The following is a 16,310-nucleotide window of genomic DNA, read 5'->3' on the forward strand; positions in this document are numbered from 1 at the left end:
TCTAGCTATTTGGAAAACAAAAATGCGAAAACCAAAAATATGGTCCATGGCGCTCATAAAATGTACTATGTGAAAGCAATTTCAGCAACTTCATATGCCATACATTTGGTAGACGTTCTGTTTTTTTTATAGCACAAGCTTTTTTTTAAAGTTGAACCAAACACAATCCATGCTGCAACACAACAGCTTGCAACATGAAGCACTTGCTGCAACATACGTCTGAAACAACTTAAATATTTGGAACATACACTTACAACATACATCTGAAACACTTGCAACATCCTGATCTACATTTGCAACATCCATATAAAACACTTTTAACATAGCTTCGAAATATCTGAAACACTTGAAAACATGCATTTGCAAGATAAGGGAGGTGAGGCCGGGTCCGGTCGATTCCGGTCATCAGGGTGGGAGCCTACAGTGAGCGAGCTCCACCAACACCGCCCACGCTTGTGGGTGCTCTTGGCTCGATCGAAGACGACCTGAGGCACATCGGCATGTGCGCCCTACGGCCATCGGTAGGGGCAACGGCGGTGGCCCACGGCGGCGAGGCATCTTGATGGGACTAGGGGTTGGGGAAGAGGGCGGAGAGGTGCTCTGTTGCCAGCGAACGCGAGAGAGAGACCGAGAGGTGGGGAGAGCAAGAATGGGAGAGCAGAGGCGGGTGGTGCGCACGACGGCGCGAGAGCGAGCGGCGCACGACAGGCGGGAATGAGGAGCGAGAGGCGCGGGTGGGGCACGCAACGGCTGCGCAGGATGGGGCACGTGGCAGGGGAAGGCGGCAGAGCGAGGCGGAGTGGGGCATGCAACGTCCGGACGGACAAACGCTCGAATCTAATCATTATCGAAAAAAGAAATCAAGGTGTTGATGCCATACCCCGGGTATCCCGACTACTGGAATTGGCGACTCCCAACTCCAGATCGAAGAAGACCCAAAGGCTTATGACTACCCTATTCGAGGGCGCCAAGACTCCACTAAGGCACGATTTCTTAGTTTGTAGGGCAAGTTGATCCCGGATATAAATAGCTGGCAATACTCCTATTGTAATCTATCCAATATCCCATCTTTCATAGGCATAGCCACATTGTACCTATGATCTTGCCGAATACAAAGTACAAACAAGTAGCAACCGGACGTAAGGCTTTTACTCGCTTCTCGAGGGCCTGAACCGGTATAAATCACGTATCTCTACTCGGGGGGGGGGGGGGGGGGGGGGCAGTATAAATCGTGTGTCTCTACTGTGATTGTTCTTCGCACCAAACGGGAACTAAATATCTGACGGTAAAATACACTGACACAAGTTATCAAAGTTTCATGGTAAATTCATTCTATAGTCGGTAGCCTTTTCTGTCTTAGGAAGTTGGAACGCGACGCCCTTCTTTTTGAACGCAATACGCGATGGCTTTTGTATATAGTAGACCCGAAAGCACTGAGATGTGAATCACAATCACGGGCGTCGCAGCCGTCTTGCGACCCGGCGTCTCGTCGCCGGTCAGTCGTTTTCCACCGAAACGAAACAAAAACCAAAGCCGGCTTAAAAGTTTCCCCGCCGATCTCAATACGCCATTGCCATGGCCCACGAGCGCCACGAGACCTCGAGAAGTCTCGACACGAGCGGGCGGCGGGTGGTCACCCTCCCTCACCGTCTCACCCACACTCCACGCGCTGCAAATCGATCGGTCAATCAGGGAGGAGCAGGCAGGCGCACGGGAGTTTGGCGGCTTCCCGATCGATGCCCACCCGGGTTTCCACGGCGGAACAGTATTATACCATGGACGACGTCGACGACGACCTCAAATTCCCCAACCCTCTCACTCTCCGTTCCGGCGGCGTCCGATGCACGTCAACCCAGTTGTTTATTACCGACATTCTCCTTTACCCATGGCGATCGTCGTGCCCTGAAGCGCCGCGCTGACCATGCAACGCCGAAAACCAACGCCCTCCTCCAGAGGCTGCTCCCGGGCCATCCCCGGCCAGATCGCTGATGCATTCCACTCCGTTGAGAGGCAAGGTGTCAGTCAACCAGCCGGTCATGCTGTCATGTCACGGAGCTCGAGCTTATACAGGACGATTTCACTCCAGTTCCACGTCCGGCTCCGGCCGGCCGAGAGAGTTACTGCCGTGCGCGCCTGGTGAAGGAACGCACGATGCAACAGGCAGCAGCACACGTTGAACGGATCCGATGACAGGGACGCGGTCGATCTTCGCTGCGCTATTCGTGGCTCCGCTCGTCAATCCGCACGCTCGCCCTTTTATTAAAAAGGCGTATGGAAAGCGGAGCTGTCAGGATTATGCCACCGGCCGGGGCTGGTACGGCTCCGTCGTCCTGGAGTTTCTACGAGGGAGTTCGTCAGGTGATTGGAATAGCCGGGTGCCCAGTCCTGGGGCAGTTTTTAAAGTGACGACGAGGCTTATTAGCTGGTTGTTCCCTCCAAGCAACTGCAACTCCCTCCATCGCTTCTTCAGCTTGTTGGACTTTCGTGGCATCTATTCGTCGTAGGAGAATATATGATCTATACTGGCTGGCGCTGCGACGACCGTCTTGTCCACGCTTCACAAAGCTTTTCTGGTACGACCGGAAGAGCATATATGTGTCTGGTTGAGAATATTGAGCACCTGGGTATGGATAATTCAGCATTGTACAGTGCAAAAGCAGCCCGCCGCGCCGAGCCGAGCATCAAAATCAGGGAGCAGATCGACAGTTTTTTATTTCCAAGACAAACACGTCACAGCGCAAGTTGGTGAACCATTTGAGTTGGATGGAAGGCATCCAGCTCCGTCGCGCTGTTAAACTAGTGTTGACCCCCTCGGATCCTTACAAGCCTGCCCCCGTCGCAGCGAGCACGGGAAACGCCGCTGCCAGCCCAGCCACCTCCTCGCAGTCGCACAGCCCCGGCGGTGCCTCACGAGGGGGCGATCCGATTTCCAGCCTGAAAACTGGGGTTCAACTCCCATTCGTGCGCCCTCAGCCATTGTACCCTTTTGCACGCCTCCCTATGTTACTTCCTCCCACACTCCACGCGCTGCTGTATAATATTCTCGGCCAGCGCTGCTGGCTGCTACGGTACGGTGCTGCTACCTAACCGCCGGAAGGGAGGCTTGGAGTTTGCCGGGGAGACCTGCTGCCGGTGCTCGTCGCGATGAAGCTGGTGATGGGGGTGGATTTGGAGACGGAGGTGGAGCTGTCTCCGGCTGCCAAGTCGGAGGTGGCCGTGTTTAGCCCCTACTCCAGCCCCAGCACCGCCTTATTGTTGCAGAGGAGAGTCGTGGCATGGTATGGCTGCTTGAGCTCGAGAGCTTCACCCGTGCCCATGGCAGACTCATCACAGCTCTGTTGACGATGCAGGTCCAAGGAGACCGGGTCTCCAGCGACGGTCCGCGTGCGCCTCGGTGACAGAAGCTTCGACCTGCACAAGGTAAGAGCGAGCTTTGCTGGAAATTTGTCATCTTGTTTCGATCGAGGGGCAGATTAGCAAGTTTGTGACACCGATGGCAGGATCCTCTAGTGTCCAAGTGCAAGTATTTCAGCGAGGCGTCGGCGTCGCTCCAGTCCGGCAACGACGACGTCGAGCTGCCGGCCAGCTTCCCGGGGGTCTGCGAGGCGTTCGAGGCGATCGTGCTCTTCTGCTACGGCGACGCCGTGGCGCTGGACCCCTTCAACGTCGCGGCGGTGCGGTGCGCGGCGGAGTTCCTGGGCGTGGCCGGCCTCGGCGCGCGCTGCGACCTGTACATCAACCAGGTGGTGCTGCAGAGCTGGGACGACGCGCTCATCGTCCTGCAGCGGTGCCAGCCCCTCCTCCCGGTCGCCGAGGAGCTCCTCATCGTCAGCCGCTGCGTCGAGTCGCTGGCGTTCATGGCGTGCATGGAGATCCTCGACCCGGAGGAGCAGCGGCGGGACCTGCAGCCCGGCGCCGGCACCGCGACGCGCGCGCTGGTCGGACGCCGGTGGGACGCCGAGCTCGTCAAGGAGCTCGCCGCGCGCGACCTCTGGATCAAGGACCTGGTCGCGCTCCCGTTCGACTTCTTCAAGCGGATCGTGCAGGCGCTGCGGCGGCAGGGCATGAAGGAGAAGTACGTCAGCCCCGTCGTGCTCTTCTACGCCAACAAGTGGGTGCTCTCCAAGAAGACGCACAAGTTCTGGGCCACCACGGACGAGGCCGTCGACGGCGAGACCGACGCCAACAGGAGGGCCGCTGCGATCCTAGAGGGCGTCATCGGGCTGCTCCCGGCCGAGTCGGCGGCAGTGGCTGCGGGTGGCGCCATTCCTGTGGCGTTCTACTTCGCTCTGCTGTCGCGATCGCTAACCCTGGAGCTGAGCGACGAAAGCCGGACAAAACTGCGAGAACAAGTCGCATCGAATCTGCAATTCGCTCGCGTGGACGACCTGCCGCTGCCGGAGGAAGAAACCGACCGGTCCATCGCTGATAGCAGGGAGGTGAGGGCGATGGAGAGCATCGTGTCAAACCATGCCGCCTCCGTGCAAAGGAAAGGCGCGGCGGCCGTCTCCGAGCTGTGGGATCGGTACCTCGTGCAGTTCGCTGGCGATCCGAAGCTCCGGCCGGAAAGGCTAGCTGAGCTGATCGGAGTCATTCCGGCCGGCGATCGGAAGACGCACAACCACTTGTACGAAGCAATCAACACATATTTAGTGGTAAGACAGGAGTTCAATGCTCGATCGATCATGCCCACGACTGTGACGTGTTTGAATTTTTTGCTGACAAAGAAGAGGGTGCCAATTTTGTCATGCTGTAGGAGCATCGGGGCTTGTCCGGGGAGGAGAAGGCGACGCTGTGCGGCCACCTGGATTGCCGGAAGCTGTCTCACGAGGCGTGCATCCAGGCCGTGCAGAACGAGCGGATGCCGCTCCGGCTAATCGTGCAGGCGCTGTTCGTGCAGCAGCTGCACACGCACCGCGCCTTCACGGAGTGCTCCGACTCGTTCCGGTGCATGCACTCCGGGGAGCTCGTCCCTGGCGCTGGCGGCGGGTACACGCCGAGCCCCGGGTGCCCCGCCATCCCCACCAGTCAGCCCCTCAGCAGCAGCAGCCCGTACGATAGCCACCGCGGCCCGCGCGACGCGAAGCTCCGCGCCCGCGACGACGCGTCGGACTACGAGACGGCCAGCTTCAGGATCCAGGCGCTGGAGCAGGAGATCATCTCGCTGAAGCAGACCCTGCAGCGGCACAACACTCTCAAGGGCTCGGCCTCGGCTCGCAGGGAGAGGGAGGGCAAGGAGCCGAGCTTCAGGGTCGCTGCGGACGCGGGCACTCCGGCGATCATCAAACGCCGAACCACGGTCTCCGGCAGCTGCATCGGCTCCATGCGCTGGGGCTCGCAGCGCCGGTGCGCGAGCAGGATCCTGCGCGTCTTCGCGAGGCTAGCCGTGTTCGGGAGGGGTTGTCGAGGGGGAAGCAGAGCAAGTGCAGCGCAGCAACAGAGCAGCCAAATTGCACGTAGAACAGTAGAAGTATAAGCACACGTGAGGTGAGGAGAAAATGGAATCATTTACTTGTGGAATAGAACGTGCAGATGTTACGGTAGATTTGGGAAGCATGTATGTAAGCAGTGGTTTTGTGTGTAAATATTGCTAGCAATGTCAAAGATCTGAAGAGGTAGTTATTGTCAGGTGGACATTCAGTACTTCAATAGAAACGCTCGAAAGCTAAGTACTTTGTTTAGTAAAAAAAAGGACAAATGACTTTGTTTGGTTACCAACTCTGAACTTCTGAATTGTTTATGCTAGGTGAAAATTTCAGGTCTTCACCCTGTTCGCTTATGCCGAAATTTAGCTTATGTTGATGTTTATGCTAAAATGTTGTAAGAGAAAAGTACCGTTCTATGACTGAAAAGTAGCTCAAGCGTTGCATCTTGGTCGGAAAATGGTGTTTCTCATGCAATCATGCTCTTGCGAAAGTATTTTTTAAACTATACACTAGGTAAATGCCCATGCGTTGCTACGGGATAACTAACAATTTATACTAAAAACACACGGATCGCATGATAAGATAACAATACTATTAAATTAAATATCAACGTTAAAGTGACATTTAATCTAAAAAGTAAAGTTTATGAATTTAACACAGTCACGGAGTGCGCGGCGTCACAGGCTCACAAACTCTAGAGCTTCCAGAGATTGGGTCGAATCCAACATAGAGCCTCGGAACCCTAGCCTCGGATCCCTGCATCTTTTTCTGGACGGGCTTCACTTCGGATGCGCCGGTAGCAATATCAACGATCTCTAATCGATGGACCAAGTCGTATAGATCCCCATACAATGGTTCAGACATATAGATTTTGTTCTCCTTGTACTTGGATACACTTATTCCACTGAAGCTTTCATTGAAATGTTTAAACACGAACAGTGTCTTATCATCGATGTCCCTCACCCTGGAGCACTCCGGCGTACGGTCGTGGAGGTTGCACTCGTAGATCGCACTGCTGTAGGTGAAGCTCTGTGTCTCGTAGAACGTGCTCACCATGGCACCCACAATGTGTAGCTCACCGTTTGATTCTAGGTAGCTGCGGTGGTAGAGCCTCGTAGGTGGCGACAGCGATGGCAGCAGCGTCGCGGTTGGAGTAGCGCCGGCGGCGTTGCTGCTGTAGACAGAGATTTCTCCAGTGCAGTCGATCGCCAAGAACTTGTCTTGGCAGTGGACGATGGACTCCATGGAGAACTCCAGTTTGGTGTCGAGCAGCGTCCATGCGCTGTCGACTCCAACCCGGCAGAACGCGACCTCCGTAGAGCACCCAAGCATGGCCATGGCCACGCACTCACGGCCGACGGCGTCAGGCGGCGTCGAGAGCACGATCTCATGGAAGAACACGTCCCTCATGTCTTCTAGCTTGATGGCTCTGCCTGCGGCATCCGCGTCTCCATAGTCGTTGGTGGGATGGAGGACCCACCGGCCGTGGACCCTAGACACGCGTTCCGATGAGGATGCCGCCACGATGTGTTCGCCTGCTGGCGGGAGCTCAACGCGGGGGGCACGAGCACCGGTGAATGGATTCAGGAGCGTCACGAACGCCGCCTCATCCATGAACGCCAGCCACCCACACGAGGAGCCACACGCCACCTTGTCGCGCATGTCGGGCAGCGTCTTGGACAAGACCTTCTTCTTCGGGACGCAGTAGAAGCCAACGCAGTCCGAGTCAGGGTCAAACAGGAGCAGCAAGAGCGGCCCGAAGGTCACGAACGGGACGACGGCGCGCCATGGGGAGCAAGCGGATCGAAAGGACGCTGTGTCGTGGCCTGACGCGAGACGCTGGCCAATGGACTCGAGGAGATCCTCTGGCTGGCCGGATCTCCAATCAGGAAGAGGTAGGGACCTTCTCTTGGGATTGGGAGGCTGAGCCATGGAAGACAGATGACATCAACTATGGTTCACGCAAGAAACAACCAGCGAGGGCGATGGAACACGTGAGCGTGAAACCAAATGAAAGGAGGAAAAAGCTGTCCCTTTTGCAAATACAAAGAGGGGAAGTAATTAAATGTAGGCATATTTGACAAGGTTCTCAGAAATACAAAGAGGTTCCTTTTGTCTTAATTCTCTTTCCTTTTGTGTTAATTCTCTTTTCTTTTGCTCGTTGCCATGTATGCTGGTGCATGCAAACATGCAATGTGTATATGGATAGCACAATAATTTTCTACTTCTATTTTGTCGTGATTCCTCTATCACATAACAGACAATATTCAATCAAGGAGAATGACACGATCAATCAGTAATTAAGATGTCGTGGGATCGTAAGCATGGGCAGACGGATGAACCAAAATAAATGTCGCACAAAAAAATATCCACACTTTGTTCTTTTTAGTTGTAGGAGAAACAACAAGAGCGCTGCCATATTATTTAAGGAGAAGAAGCAAGCATAGTTTTACAAAAAAAAACTTTACATAATAGATAAACCTTGATACACATTCTCAGTAATGGAGCCAACTAATCTACCCAAGGATGTCCACACGCACGCCTCCTCAGATCCACCTTCTCCTAATTTCCTTGATCAAGCCAAACACTTGATACGCAAAAGCGTCGTTCCATCAAAGATTCTCCGATTTTGCTCCTTCCAGATGTTCCATCTTTGTATACATGAGGAAGTCCACGATAGTTCTTTGTTAAGTTGAAGTACATTCCTTGCAGCACTGAGGCACGCCATTCCTCTACAGTAAGATCGTTACTAGCCGGCGCGAGAAGTGTACATCCTACCCATGAACTCATGAGAGTCCAAACCTCCTTGCAGCAAATGGATAGAGGCAAAGATATGTCGCTGTTTTATGCCCCTGATCACATAAGACACACAAAGGGTTGTAGGACAAATTTAACCTGGCAATTTATCAACAGTTAGAATGTTTGCTTGAACAAGGACCGGACCAAGAATTTGTGCTTTCCTTCAGCAAGCACCTCCTAAACATATTTTGCATTGAATATTGAGCTAGACAAAAGTATAGTGTCTTGAAAGGTATCTTTAGCTCATTGAAATTGAGGTCTGGCGTTTTGCCAGGAGTGTTGCTTGAAACGTGAAAAGATTAGAGTAAGCATTTACTGCCAAACTGGGAAAGAGAGAGACGAAGTTGCAAGTGAATTAGCCTATAAGAACCATTCATACAGCGGCATCATTAAGGCAAGTTCTCTATTACTCACAAATCATGATTGTAGGCCCATGTGGCCACTATCATGGGCTGACGTGGGCGGACTTGATACGCAGTGGTGCCACCTCTCATCTCCTCGCATCGCACCGCCACTGGAGGCTCCTGTAGCAGCTAGGATGGCATTGGCAACGGAGGAGAGGGCACTTTCGCCTAGGGCATCTTCTTCTTGGCTCCTCCCTGAGCTTCTTTCTATGCTTGTCTTTGGTCAGGTCTGTCTTTGGTACAGGTGTACAGAAAGTCCTTGCCATGATAGCTCGCCCCAAAGCTCACCTTTTTGGTCTGGCAACATGGCATGGTGTCAGGTGTGCTTGGCCCGACAGGTAGTGCGGTGCTTGGGCTGCTCCCCATGCACATTGGATGGCGTAGCCCGGACTGCCAACTAATGGCAGGCCTGATGTCAGCCCAGCGACCGAGGAGATATACCCCCTCTCCCCCACTCCAACCCTTGTTCATTCCCCACCCAGGTCTTTAAGTTTATCAAAGGTAAAAGAGTTTGATCTTCTGCTAAATGCAAAATCTGTAAGCATGAGCTCTTTGTTCATTCTTATATTGGTATTGGGCATTTTCTTAGGCATCAAAAGGCATATAGATAAAAGTCTTGACCAAGCTGCCAAAGTCTAGTATGCTTGCATTCATCAATCCTACCGATGTTGTTTGTGATTGGGATGACACACCCGATGTTGCTCATTTTGAGTTGTGTTGCTTGATTGCTAAGCTTGACCATCCTTTAGAAATAGGTTAGACAAATGCAATTGAGAAGTACATCCAACATCCACATAATCCTTGTTTTTTCTAAAGTTTGTAGGCAAACCACAACTAGAGACTTGGCTAAGTTATTCTCAGAACATTATGATAAGCTTAAGGAGTGTTTGTTGCATGGTGTTTCTTCCGTTGGTTTAGCTTATGATTTTTGGTCTGGCAATGCTAAGGAGGACTACATTAGTGTGGTTGATTATGTTATTATTATTAATTAGGAAATACAAAAGATAATAATATGCCTCGGGCTTACTGAAGTTTCTCGTTCTAGCATCAATATTGCTAAACGTATTGCTATTGTAGTTGAGGAATATGTTATGCTTGACAAGGTTTTCTCTATTACTCTAGATAATGCTTCTTCTAATGTATCTGCCATGGATATACTTGACTCTTTGAGGCTCCGACAATAGCATCGCATCCCCCATTGTCCTCGCCACTAGAACCTCTTCCTATGCCTCCTTTATCGATCCACTACTACCACTACCTTTGATATTGAGTGGAGGGGGGGAGCGTGGAGAGGGGAGCAGTCGAGCATTGAAAATAACGGTCAGCAAAAGGAAAAATCATCATGGTGGAAGAAACATAAGCTTTGGCTCATGGTACAGAAAACACAAGGTATTATTGAAATGCCATTTCTTTCACCACTGCGGCCCAAATAATCGATGATGAACCTAGTCGTTTAGGTGGGATTTTCTTATCATTTTCATCTAGAATCCGATTTTCTCCATGCCAAAGATTAAGTTCCACTTTTCCCTCTACCTTTTATTTTATTACAAGTGTAGTAAAGATTATTGACGTGTGCTTGTACCACGGGTACCCTCATCAATTACGCATAACTGCTAAGGATCACTAAGCTTTTGCCCGACTCAGATCAGTCATGCACGGGCTTTGGGACTATGCTCGGTGGGTGTGCTTGCGCCCCCATTGACTCGATTGTCCTGAGGTTAGGAGGCCCGCATCGAACCTTTGGGAGGACTCTCTTGCCTACACTGGAGTGTTCAATCAATGCATTCGACCTCCATGACTTGACTCTTTGCTGCCCCAAAGGCGGCTCCAAATTGTTAGTCAAGGTGGATAAAGCTTTGGCATAGCTTCCCAAGGCTTGGGCCCATTGGTCAACCATCATACAAGATGATACGTGCACATGACTCGCCATGAACTGCACTATAGGTTTGTAGCTATACCGTGCGTAGTGGGCGGCCACGGTGGCCACTACACATCGTTGTAGTGATACTATGGCACCTCTGTTCTACCAACCTGACGTAAGGGGCAACCGTGACACCTCCATCCTGGCATCATCAGGATCTCAAAGGGCATGGCTATATGACTCCATGTGATAGTGGTGTGGAGGGTCATCTTTGGCTCTATGACTTTCCATGAGGGGACCTATGAGTTTGTACCCCTACCTCCAAGCTATTAAAGGTATGGCAGGGTGAAAGGTCCTAATATGGCTAGAGGGGGGGTGAATAGCCTATTTAAAAATCTACAAATCAACTAGAGCAATTTGATTAGTATGACAAATAGCGAAATGCAAACTTGCTCTAGCTCTACAAGGGTTGCAAGCCACCTATCTAACAATTCTAGTTACAATGATTACTAGGCACACAACTTGCAATGTTACTACTCACTAAGAGCTCTGAAACTTGCTACTCTAAAGAGCTCCACTAGATGAACTTAAAATAATAAAGCAAGCTCTCAATTCTAATTACACTAAAGAGCTTGCCACAACTAGTTTGCAAGAATATAAATGAGTGAGTAGGGTGATTATACCGCCGTGTAGAGGAGTGAACCAATTACAAGATGAATACTAAATCAATCACCGGGAGAATACCAAAGGGCAAGAGATAACCGATTTTTCCCCCGAGGTTCACGTGCTTGCCGGCACGCTAGTCCCGTTGTGTCGACCAACACTTAGTGGTTCGGCGGCTAAGAGGTGTTGCACGAATCTTGTCCACATAATTAGACACCGCAAGAACCTACCCACAAGTGAGGTAACTCAATGACACGAGCAATCCACTAGAGTTACATTTCGGCTCTACGCCGGGGAAGGCACAAGACCCCTCACAATCACCACGATCGGAGCCGGAGACAATCATCAACCTCCGCTCAACGATCCTTGCTGCTCTAAGCCATCTAGGTGGCGGCAACCACCAAGAGTAACAAGTGAATCCTGCAGCGAAACACGAATGCCAAGTGTCACTAGATGCAATCACTCAAGCAATGCACTTGGATTCTCTCCCAATCTCACAATGATAATGAAATAATGATGGAGATGAGTGGGAGGGCTTTGGCTAAGCTCACATGGTTGCTATGTCAATGCAAATGGCCAAGAGTGTGCTTGAGCCGGCTATGGGGCTTAAATAGAAGCCCCCATGAAATAGAGCCGTTGTACCCCTTCACTGGGTACAACTCGGGGTGACCGGACGCTCTGGTTAGTTCGACCGGACGTAGGACCCTAGCGTCCGGTCGCCCGATGCTTGCCACGTGTCATCGGCTTCAAACGCCGATCGCCCGATCTCAACGGTCAAGTGATGACCGGACGCGTCAGTTAGAAAGTGACCGGACGCAGGACCCCAGCGTCCGGTCATTTCTAGTAAGGTTCCAAACGTGAAATTTTACAACCGGACGCGTCCGGTCATGCTCTACCGGACTCACCTGGCGTCTGGTCACTCCACGTTTCCTCTGTGCGCCTCATGCCAGCGTACGTCAGCACTGACCGGACGCACCCTACCAGCATCCGGTCAATTTACATGCCAGCATCCGGTCACAAGACCGAGATCGTGTGCTTACTGCTGTCACTGACCGAACTCTGAACACAGCTTCCAGTCACTGCACCACAGTGTCCAGTCACTCTGTGAACCCCTGTCTTTTCTGTATAGGGCGCCGGTGGCACCATCGGACTATCCACACTCTATGGGCGGACACTCCACCGGTGGAATTTCTAACCCTTGCTCAAATGTGCCAACCACCAAGTGTATCATCTTGTACACATGTGTTAGCATATTTTCACAAGCATTTTCAAGGGTGTTAGCACTCCACTAGATCCTAAATGCATATGCAATGAGTTAGAGCATCTAGTGGCACTTTGGTAACCGCATTTCAATACGAGTTTCACCCTTCTTAATAGTACAGCTATCTAACCTAAATGTGATCACACTCGCTAAGTGTCTTGATCACCAAAACAAAAATGGCTCCTACTATTTATATCTTTGCCTTGAGCCTTTTGTTTTTCTTTTTCTTCTTTTCAAGTTCAAGCATTTGATCATCACCATGCCATCACCATCATCATGATCTTCGCCATTGCTTCATCACTTGGAGTAGTGCTACCTATCTCATAATCACTTTGATAAACTAGGTTAGCACTTAGGATTTCATCAATTAACCAAAACCAAACTAGAGCTTTCACAGGGACCGTCTTCTCTTGACACACTGAATTCTCTACTTTGTTTCCCATTTGTAATCTCTACTACAAACATAAAGCACCGATGCTTAGGAACATGATCCGATCACCACCAAACATAGGGCTCGCTATCCAAATCAGTATAATCCCCTGAGTCTCTAAGTTCTAGGGCATTTGAACACAACATGTGACTCTTAGCTTACTTTTTAAACACTAGCAATTATTGTCCATCAAATTTGGTTACATCGACAATTCATGACAAAGTACTTATATACATGTGCAATGGAGGCGTGGTAAGCATCCTCCTGATTCATCTGGTCATGTCCTTATAGTCGAGCCAAAAGGACGCTTCCAACCATATTTAAGGAAAATATTTTGGTTTTGACCTTTATTATGAAATACTATACACATGTTTTCACTGAAACTTAATTGAATCATGATTATATGATCCTTTATTTTTCATAAAGAAATAGAAGGAATTGTAACTTTTGGTGCTTGCTGTAGCAGTTTGGCAAACAAAACAAGTTAAATGCACTAGCGGCCCTGAAACTTTCAAGGGTGTGCCACTTAGGTCCATGAACTTTAAAAATACATTTCTGGTCCCTAAACTTGTTAAGTGGTGCACTACAAGTCCAAGCTAGCCACATGGACATTTCTTGCTGATGTGGCATACCAGCGTGATATATTTTTCTACGTTTAAGCGCTCATCTTTCCTCATCTATCACGAATAGATCGTTTCTTCTCCTTGCTTCTCTCTTCTCTCATGACGACTGCAGCCCGTGGGCAGTCGTGGCATTGGACGGACTAGGGTTAGTGTGAGAGAAGAGGGAAAAAGAAGGGTTAAATATAAAAAAAGCATGCCATGTTGATGTTGCATGAGCAAGAAACATGCATTTGGCTGCGGTACACCACTTAATAAGTTTAGGGACCCAAAAATGTATTTTTAAATTTTGTGGATCTAAGTGACACATCCTTACAAGTTTGAGGGCCGCTGATGCATTTAACTCAACCGCATAGACTCCTCAATATGTAGCTTCACTATGGTTCGCGACGACAGCTAAAAGCATCTCCAACAAATTATCTATCTCATCCCCAATACCAAAAGTACGATATAAGGGATTATTATTGCTCCAACAAATTACTCTTCATATCCTCAATATCCAAAAGTTTTATAAGCTTTAAGTAACTACTCAAAATCCACCCCTTCTCCCTCAAATGTAGGAAACCCACCTCCTCTTTATTACTTACTCTAAAGTTGTTGGGGACCCCCACTAATGTGTTCATGACCCAATTACATAGTGTAGAGGCTTGTGAGATAATATTTAGGGTCCATTTGTAGGTCCTAGAGGCTCTTTTGTAAATACAAGCCCTGCTAGAAAAAAATAATGAAAACCTCCCATCCCACCTCCCCTATAAAAAGGGGAGAGGGGGGAAGGTGGAAGGGGGTTTGGCCCTTGATTCATTTGTCACCCTCTCCTTCTCACTCTGTACTCCTCTCTCATGTTGATGTTCGACAACTGAGTCTTGCATGCTAGACATTCCTTTTAACAAATTTGGCCTTGGGTTCATCTGTTTGCTTTATCGAAGACTTCTTTTTCTTGATAGCTTCATTGCAAGCCAGGCAATAAGGTGTCAAGCCTTCAATCCTGTAGTGAAGCCTGAATTGCAACACATTACTAATACTACTCCAAATCACTAGAACAGACATGACACGTTAGTCTAAAAAACAATCCCATCCACCTACGGCCATACTTACTCTACACTAGTGTTAGACAGGACTAGTCGATGGGCCACGTAGCGGCGTAGGCGCTTGCACACATGGGATCAATGCACCTAGAGGTGCTGGCCGAGGTTCTCCTTGTGGACACTGTCTTGCTAGCCCTTTGCGCCACCTTCTTGTTCGCCCTCTATGCCGCCTTGTTGGCCTTCCACGTCGCTATCTTGCAGGTCACCCTCAGTGCCGCCGGTTTGCTGGTTGCCCTCTGCCCACTCAGGCAGCTGCTCCTCCTCCTCCTCGAGTTGTTCTCAGTGTGGCAGTAGAGCACGATTGTTATGGCAGCATGTCATCAAGTTATTGAGAAATTAGCATGTGTGCAGAATCGTTAGTGCTTAAAAACTAAACAAATATAACTAGAGTTACAAGGAAGAAAAAAAACGTAACCTTAGGACATGTGTAGTTGTAGCCCTAAAAGACTATCATAATCATCACTAAGAGAACTCCGAAGATGCAACCATAGATCTTAGGAATAGACACACATAGGAAGAGCAAAACAAACAACAATGCACAAGACCTTTGGTCTCGAGAGGAACCACTGTTGTTCTTGTTTAGGAGGATTGGACCATTGCACACAAACGAAACCAGAAGCACAATACTTACTGTTTTGAATCCTGATGATGGAGAAAGCTCAATACTATACTTACTATTTTGAATCCTGATGATGGAGAAAGCTCAATACATGCACTCAAGGCACCCCAGCCAAGACCAACAAGAAACTCATGACCAGACGGATATTCGATAGGAGCTAAAAAGGAAGAGAAGACATAAAGGAATTTATATAGAAAATGAATGGGAAAAGATGAAGCTCGTCGAACTCACTTTCTTGTCATTCTGCACCTGCTTCGCATCAACGACAACATTCACATCATGGGGGCATCAACACGACGTCCAATGACCTCGCCATCTAGTGGATTCATTGCAACACCATCAACAATCGAGAGCCTACCTAATCACCATCTTAAAACCAAATTTTCCCCGTAAATGCATCGAGGAACTGTAGGACGTTTCCAATTGGCACATACTAAACACTTTTTGTGATTCGTTTTAGGTGGGTGGGTTCAGTGCACTTCGATTCTCGTCTCGTTTCACTTGCATTTTCTTTCATTCAGTCTTGTTCTAAAAGTGGAATCGAACCACTCAATCCATTTGGATTTAGAGGCCAAAGGGGCCAGCGAAATAGGATTTACAGTCCCACGCTAGCACAGCAGCCACGTCGGTCGCCATGCAGCGCCTCCCTGTCACCGTGCACAATCAGGCCGCCGGCCGTCAACCTCTCCAAGATCCTCACATCCACCATAATGGTCCTACTCTCACCGGTAACAAATACATTACCGTCGTCATGGACAATGTGGCCACATATGCCCTCACCGTCGCCATTGGCACCTGGGAGAACCCTACCGCGACCGACACGGACAACGTTGAGTAGTGCACCATGGAGAGCTCCCTTCACGACTAGCTGGCCATCGCTGGACAGCCTCACCATTCAGGAGATATCCAGGGATACTCCGATGAGCACCATGTTGCCGTCACCCACTACGTTTCCATCTCTTGTGGCATTGCCATCGCCGACAAAGATGCCAGCGATGGCGTCCGCTCCGTCCACTGAGATGGTCAGGCTGACACCATCTCTTGTCTCGAGGAAAGGAAGGGGACGGAGGCACTGAGCCCTATGTGCCATGGCTGGAGGTGAAGTATTATATACCCCTCCGTCCTAGTATAAATGCACATGT

The 16,310-nt window shown here is 49.9% G+C and overlaps 1 pseudogene; it reads left to right on the forward strand.

The window, feature by feature from the left end:
• The first annotated feature begins 3,014 nt into the window (after positions 1–3,014).
• On the forward strand, positions 3,015–5,710 carry LOC136547030 (BTB/POZ domain-containing protein At5g48130-like; annotated as a pseudogene).
• Positions 5,711–16,310: the final 10,600 nt, after the last annotated feature.

Source organism: Miscanthus floridulus, chromosome 3 (genome assembly GCF_019320115.1).
Source record: "Miscanthus floridulus cultivar M001 chromosome 3, ASM1932011v1, whole genome shotgun sequence".
Classification (NCBI taxonomy): domain Eukaryota; kingdom Viridiplantae; phylum Streptophyta; class Magnoliopsida; order Poales; family Poaceae; genus Miscanthus; species Miscanthus floridulus.